Source organism: Salvelinus alpinus, chromosome 14, assembly GCF_045679555.1.
Source record: "Salvelinus alpinus chromosome 14, SLU_Salpinus.1, whole genome shotgun sequence".
NCBI classification, from domain to species: domain Eukaryota; kingdom Metazoa; phylum Chordata; class Actinopteri; order Salmoniformes; family Salmonidae; genus Salvelinus; species Salvelinus alpinus.
The window spans coordinates 8,965,455-8,972,628 of record NC_092099.1 but is presented as its reverse complement, the minus strand read 5'-3'; positions in this window follow the sequence as shown (position 1 = coordinate 8,972,628).

The window sequence follows — 7,174 nt, the reverse complement described above, 5'->3', positions numbered from 1 at the left end:
GCACTCCCCGATAAACATGTTATTTAAGCTTTTCCACTCACAGCAACATAGTGTTATTTAAAAAATGTTCTCTTCCAGCAAATACTCAGTCAATAGAAACTCATTCTGACTTGCAAGTAATTATGTTGTAGGTATAATGTTAAACATGTATGCCACAGGCCGGGGCCGTGCACAGACCTTTCAGAGGGCACGTGCTCCAACTGAAAAAAGGGCACCCCAGCCCACTTGAAAAAAATTGTTACAATGGTGATGGTTTTAAAATAAAGTCTTCAAGAAGTGTTAAATCAAATGTTATGTTGCTGTGACAGTACTGTTGATATTAAAACTAGGTAGCTAGCCACACTCACACACTTGACCAGTGACTGCATCTCAAGCCATGCATGTTTGGATAAAGGGCATGCGCAATTTCAGTACAGGGCATGCTGGGAAACAGTGGCAACCGGCGCGTACAACCTCCGTACAGGGCAGACCAACATATGCAACCAACGAATGGGGTGGGGGGTAGCAAACTTAACTTCAAGATGACTTGCGGGCAATGGGTTCAGCAGACCAAAAAATGATATACACTGAACAAAAATATAAACGCAACATGTAAAGTGTTTCATGAGCTGAAATAAAATATCCCAAAGTTTTACATACGCACAAAAAGGTTATTTCTCAAACATTTTTGAGGGAGCACACAATTGGCATGCTGACTGTAGGAATGTCCACCAGAGCTGTTGCCAGATTATGTTTATTTATCGACCATAAGCCGACTCCAATGTAATTTTAGACAATTTGGCAGTACGTCCAACCGGCCTCACAGCCGCGGACCACGTGTATGGCGTCCTGCGGTGAGGGGTTTGCTGTCAACGTTTTGAACAGATTGCCCCATGGTGGCGGTGGAGTTATGGTATGGGCAGGCATAAGCTACGAACAACGAACATAATTGCATTTTATCGATGGCAATTTGAATGCACAGAGATACCGTGACGAGATCCTGAGGCCCATTGTCGTGCCGTTCATCCGCCACCATCACCTCATGTTTCAGCATGATAATACACGGCCCCATGTTGCAAGGATCTGTACACAATTCCTGGAAGCTGAAAATGTTCCAGTTCTGCCATGGTCTGCATACTAACCAGACATGTCACCCATTGAGCATGTTTGTGATGCTCTGGATCGACATGTACGACAGCGTGTTTCAGTTCCCACCAATATCCAGCAACTTCATACAGCCATTGAAGAGGAGTGGGACAACATTCCACAGGCCACAATCAACAGCCTGATCAACTATATGCGAAGGAGATGTGTCGCACAGCATGAGGCAAATGGTGGTCACACCAGATACTGAGTGTATCTGTTTATTTTTAAAATTTGAGACCAACAGATGCATATCTGTATTCCCAGTAATACAAAATCCATAGATTAGGGCCTATGCAGCTCATGAAACATGGGACCAACACTTCACATGTTGTGTTTATATTTTTCTGAATCAAAATATAAACTGAACATGCAAGAATTTCGAAGATTTTACTGAGTTACAGTTCATATAAGGAAATCAGTCAATTTAAATAAATAAATACACTACATGACCAAAATTATGTGGACACCTGCTCGTCGAACATCTCATTCCAAAATCATGGGAATTAATATGGAGTTGATGCCCCCTTAGCTGCTATAACAGCCTCCACTTTCTGGGAAGGCTTTCCACTAGATGTTGGAACATTGCTGCAGGAACTTGCTTCCATTCAGCCACAAGAGCATTAGTGAGGTCGGGCACTGATGTTGGGCGATTAGGCCTGGCTCACAGTCGGCGTTCCAATTCATCCCAAAGGTGTTCGATGGGGTTGAGGTCAGAACTCTGTGTTGGCCAGTCAAGTTCTAAGACACCGATCTTGACAAACAATTTCTGTATGGACCTCGATTTGTGCACAGGGGCATTGTCATACTTAAACAGGAAAGGGTCTTACCCCAACTTGTGCCACAAAGTTGGAAGCACAGAATTGTCTAGAATGTCATTGTATGCTGTGGCATTAAGATTCCCTTCACTGGAACTAAGGGGCCTAGCCCGAACCACGAAAAACAGCCCCAGACCATTATTCCTCCTCCACCAAACTTTACAGTTGGCACTATGCATTCGGGCAGGTAGCGTTCTCCTGGCATCCGCCAAACCCATATTCTTCCGTCTGACTGCTAGATAGTGAAGTGCGATTAATCACTCCAGAGAATGCATTTCTACTGCTCCAGATTCCAGCTTTACACCACACCACTCCAGCCAATGCTTGGCATTGTGCATGGTGCTCGGCCACGGAATCCCATTTCATGAAGCTCCCAACGAACAGTTCTTGTGCTGATGTTGATTCCAGAGGCAGTTTGGAACTCGGTAGTGAGTGTTGCAACCAAGGACTAACGATTTTTACGCGCTACGTGCTTTAGCGGTCCCGTTCTGTGAGCTTGTGTGGCCTACCACTTCCTCCTAGAAGTATCCATTTCACAATAACAGCACCTACAGTTGACCAGGGCAGAAATTTGACTGACTTGTTGAAAAAGGTGGCATACTATGACGGTGTCACGTTGAAAGTCACTGAGCTCTTCAGTAAAATGTGCATGTGTCTGCTCAAATGGTCAGAAACAGACTCCATGAGGGTGGTATGAGGGCCTGACGTCCACAGGTGGGGGTTGTGCTTACAGCCCAACACCGTGCAGGACGTTTGGCATTTGCCAGAGAACACCAAGATTGGCAAATTCGCCACTGGCGCCCTGTGCTCTTCACAGATGAAAGCAGGTTCACACTGAGCACATGAGCGCATGTGACAGACGTGACAGAGTCTGGAGACGCCGTGGAGAACATTCTGCTGCCTGCAACATCCTCCAGCATGACCGGTTTGGCGGTGGGTCAGTCATGGTGTGGTGTGGCATTTCTTTGTGGGGCCTGCACAGCCCTCCATGTGCTCACCAGAGGTAGCCTGACTGCCATTAGGTACCGAGATGAGATCCTCAGACCCCTTGTGAGACCATATGCTGACACATGCTCATTTGTGGCCTGCTGGAGGTCATTTTGCAGGGCTCTGGCAGTGCTCCTCCTTGCACAAAGGCGGAGGTAGCGGTCCTGCTGCTGGGTTGTTGCCCTCCTACGGCCTCCTCCACGTCTCCTGATGTACTGGCCTGTCTCCTGGTAGCGCCTCCATGCTCTGGACACTACGCTGACAGACACAGCAAACCTTCTTGCCACAGCTCGCATTGATGTGCCATCCTGGATGAGCTGCACTACCTGAGCCACTTGTGTGGGTTGTAGACTCCGTCTCATGCTACCACTAGAGTGAAAGCACCGCCAGCATTCAAAAGTGACCAAAACATCAGCCAGGAAGCATAGGAACTGAGAAGTGGTCTGTGGTCACCACCTGCAGAACCACTCCTTTATTGGGGGTGTCTTGCTAATTGCCTATAATTTCCACCTTTTGTCTATTCCATTTGCACAACAGCATGTGAAATTTATTGTCAATCAGTGTTGCTTCCTAAGTGGACAGTTTGATTTCACAGAAGTGTGATTGACTTGGAGTTACATTGTGTTGTTTAAGTGTTCCCTTTATTTTTTTGAGCAGTGTACTTGCGTACTATTGTTTGTACAGATGAACGTGGTACCTTCATGCGTTTGGAAATTGCTTCCAAGGATGAACCAGACTTGTGGTCTACAATTTTTTTCTGAGGCCTTCGCTGATTTCTTTTGATTTTCCCATGATGTCAAGCAAAGAGGCACTGACTTTAAAGGTAGGCCTTGAAATACATCAACGGGTACACCTCCAATTGACTCAAATTATGTCAATTAGCCTATCAGAAGCTTCTAAAGCCATGACATAGTTTTCTGGAATTTTCCAAGATGTTTAAAGGCACAGTCAACTTAGTGTATGTAAACTTCTGATCAACTGGAATTGTGATACAGTGAATTATAAGTGAAATAATCTGTCTGTAAACAATTGTTGGAAAAATGACTTGTGTCATGCACAAAGTAGATGTCCTAACCGACTTGCCAAAACTATAGTTTGTTAACAAGACATTTGTGGAGTGGTTGAAAAACGAGTTTCAATGACTCCAACCTAAGTGTATTTAAACCTCCGACTTCAACTGTACATACAGTGGGGAGAACAAGTATTTGATACACTGCCGATTTTGCAGGTTTTCCTACTTACAACGCATGTAGAGGTCTGTAATTTTTATCATAGGTACACTTCAACTGTGAGAGACGGAATCTAAAACAAAAATCCAGAAAATCACATTGTATAATTATTAAGTAATTAATTTGCATTTTATTGCATGACATAAGTATTTGATACATCAGAAAAGCAGATCTTAATATTTGGTACAGAAACCTCTGTTTGCAAATACACAGATCAAACGTTTCCTGTAGTTCTTGACCAGGTTTGCACACACTGCAGCAGGGATTTTGGCCCACTCCTCCATACAGACCTTCTCCAGATCCTTCAGGTTTCGGTGCTGGCGCTGGGCAATACGGACTTTCAGCTCCCTCCAAAGATTTTCTATTGGGTTCAGGTCTGGAGACTGGCTAGGCCACTCCAGGACCTTGAGATGCTTCTTACGGAGCCACTCCTTAGTTTCCCTGGCTGTGTGTTTCGGGTCGTTGTCATGCTGGAAGACCCAGCCACGACCCATCTTCAATGCTCTTACTGAGGGAAGGAGGTTGTTGGCCAAGATCTCGCGATACATGGCCCCATCCATCCTCCCCTCAATACGGTGCAGTCGTCCTGTCCCCTTTGCAGAAAAGCATCCCCAAAGAATGATGTTTCCACCTCCACGCTTCACGGTTGGGATGGTGTTCTTGGGGTTGTACTCATCCTTCTTCTTCCTCCAAACACATCGAGTGGAGTTTAGACCAAAAAGCTCAATTTTTGTCTCATCAGACCACATGACCTTCTCCCATTCTTCCTCTGGATCATCCAGATGGTCATTGGCAAACTTCAGACGGGCCTGGACATGCCCTGGCTTGAGCAGGGGGACCTTGCGTGCGCTGCAGTATTTTAATCCATGACGGCATAGTGTGTTACTAATGGTTTTCTTTGAGACTGTGGTCCCAGCTCTCTTCAGGTCATTGACCAGGTCCTGCCGTGTAGTTCTGGGCTGATCCCTCACCTTCCTCATGATCATTGATGCCCCACGAGGTGAGATCTTGCATGGAGCCCCAGACCGAGGATGATTGACCGTCATCTTGAACTTCTTCCATTTTCTAATAATTGCGCCAACAGTTGTTGCCTTCTCACCAAGCTGCTTGCCTATTGTCCTGTAGCCCATCCCAGCCTTGTGCAGGTCTACAATTTTATCCCTGATGTCCTTACACAGCTCTCTGGTCTTGGCCATTGTGGAGAGGTTGGAGTCTGTTTGATTGAGTGTGTGGACAGGTGTCTTTTATACAGGTAACGAGTTCAAACAGGTGCAGTTAATACAGGTAATGAGTGGAGAACAGGAGGGTTTCTTAAAGAAAAACTAACAGGTCTGTGAGAGCCGGAATTCTTACTGGTTGGTAGGTGATCAAATACTTATGTCATGCAATAAAATGCAAATTAATTACTTAAAAATTATACAATGTGATTTTCTGGATTTTTGTTTTAGATTCCGTCTCTCACAGTTGAAGTGTACCTATGATAAAAATTACAGACCTCTACATGCTTTGTAAGTAGGAAAACTTGCAAAATCGGCAGTGTATCAAATACTTGTTCTCCCCACTGTATATACACACATATATATATATGTACATATACACACCACCCAAAACGGGGACTTGGCAAGTGAGAGGGCAAAGGGACATGTGCTGGCCACAGGTTTACTCCTATCTGTGCACGTGCATGCCACAGGCTCACTGTAACAAAGATGTGACAATTACTGATGTTCCATCAAACACGAATGATTTGACGGGTTATGACAAGTTCATGGCATTGATGAAGATTGAGCTGCCCCGTGACAAGAGTACACTGTAGAGGGGGATGGGAGTGTAACCACCAGGGGAAAAGTCAGACCTAATGAAATGAAACTTCTGCCAAGAAACAGGAACAACCAGTTAGAGGCGAGGGCATAAGTCATCATAACATCTTCTATTACTCAGACACAGACTAAGCTTTGTCCTGGACTAGCAGGCTTGCACATTGGAAAATCTTCTTTGAATGTTTTTCAGACATTACCATGAATAGTGTAATATAACTTGTTGGTGGATATGACGTGTGACACTGGCACCCCCATAAACACTTGTTAGAGATCACGGCTCTGCTTGCTATTATGCTAGCATATACTATAATTATTTACCTATATCATGACCAGGTAATATTGTTTTAACACTTTGACACCCTGTGTCATAACCTGTCATAATATGGTCATAACACGGTCACAACCCATACATTTACACCTGTGTACATTTTATGGCTGGTTTTGACACCTACAGAACTATCAAAACCCACATTTAGTCAAATAATTTTTTTCCCTGGAAAGAAGTTCCCTTTTGTTTGAAAGTTTGTTTCTTTAATCCTTTGTTGTAAATAATTATTTATTCATGTTTTTTCCCCCCATCACATTTGAAATAACTTGTAGAAAAAAAACACTCCATGACACTGCCATGAAGCATTATTACCATCCTGTATCACTTTACTTGGATTAAGATAATACACTATGAAATGGTCAAACTTTATGACCATCATAATCATGTAAGTCAGATAGGTCTATCACGTACATGCCATTATATCAGTAAAAAAAAGGGTGTATTGTCCCGCACCTGAAATCTGCTCCCGTGCTCATCCCAGTATCAGCAACAGCATTTGGGTAGGTGCATGTCTGACATCAATGTGTGCGCAATAACAATGATCATTTACAGTTGAAGTCAGAAGTTTACATACACCTTAGCCAAATACATTTAAACTCAGTTTTTCACAATTCCTGACATTTAATCCCAGTAAAAATTCCCTGTCTTAGGTCAGTTAGGATCACCACTTTATTTTAAGAATGTGAAATGTCAGAATAATAAAAGAGAGAATTATTTATTTCAGCTTTTTTGTCTTTCATCACATTCCCAGTGGGTCAGAAGTTTACATACACTCAATTAGTATTTGGTAGCATTGCCGTTAAATTATTTAACTTGGGTTAAACGTTACGGGTAGCCTTCCACAAGCTTCCCACAATAAGTTAGGTGAATTTT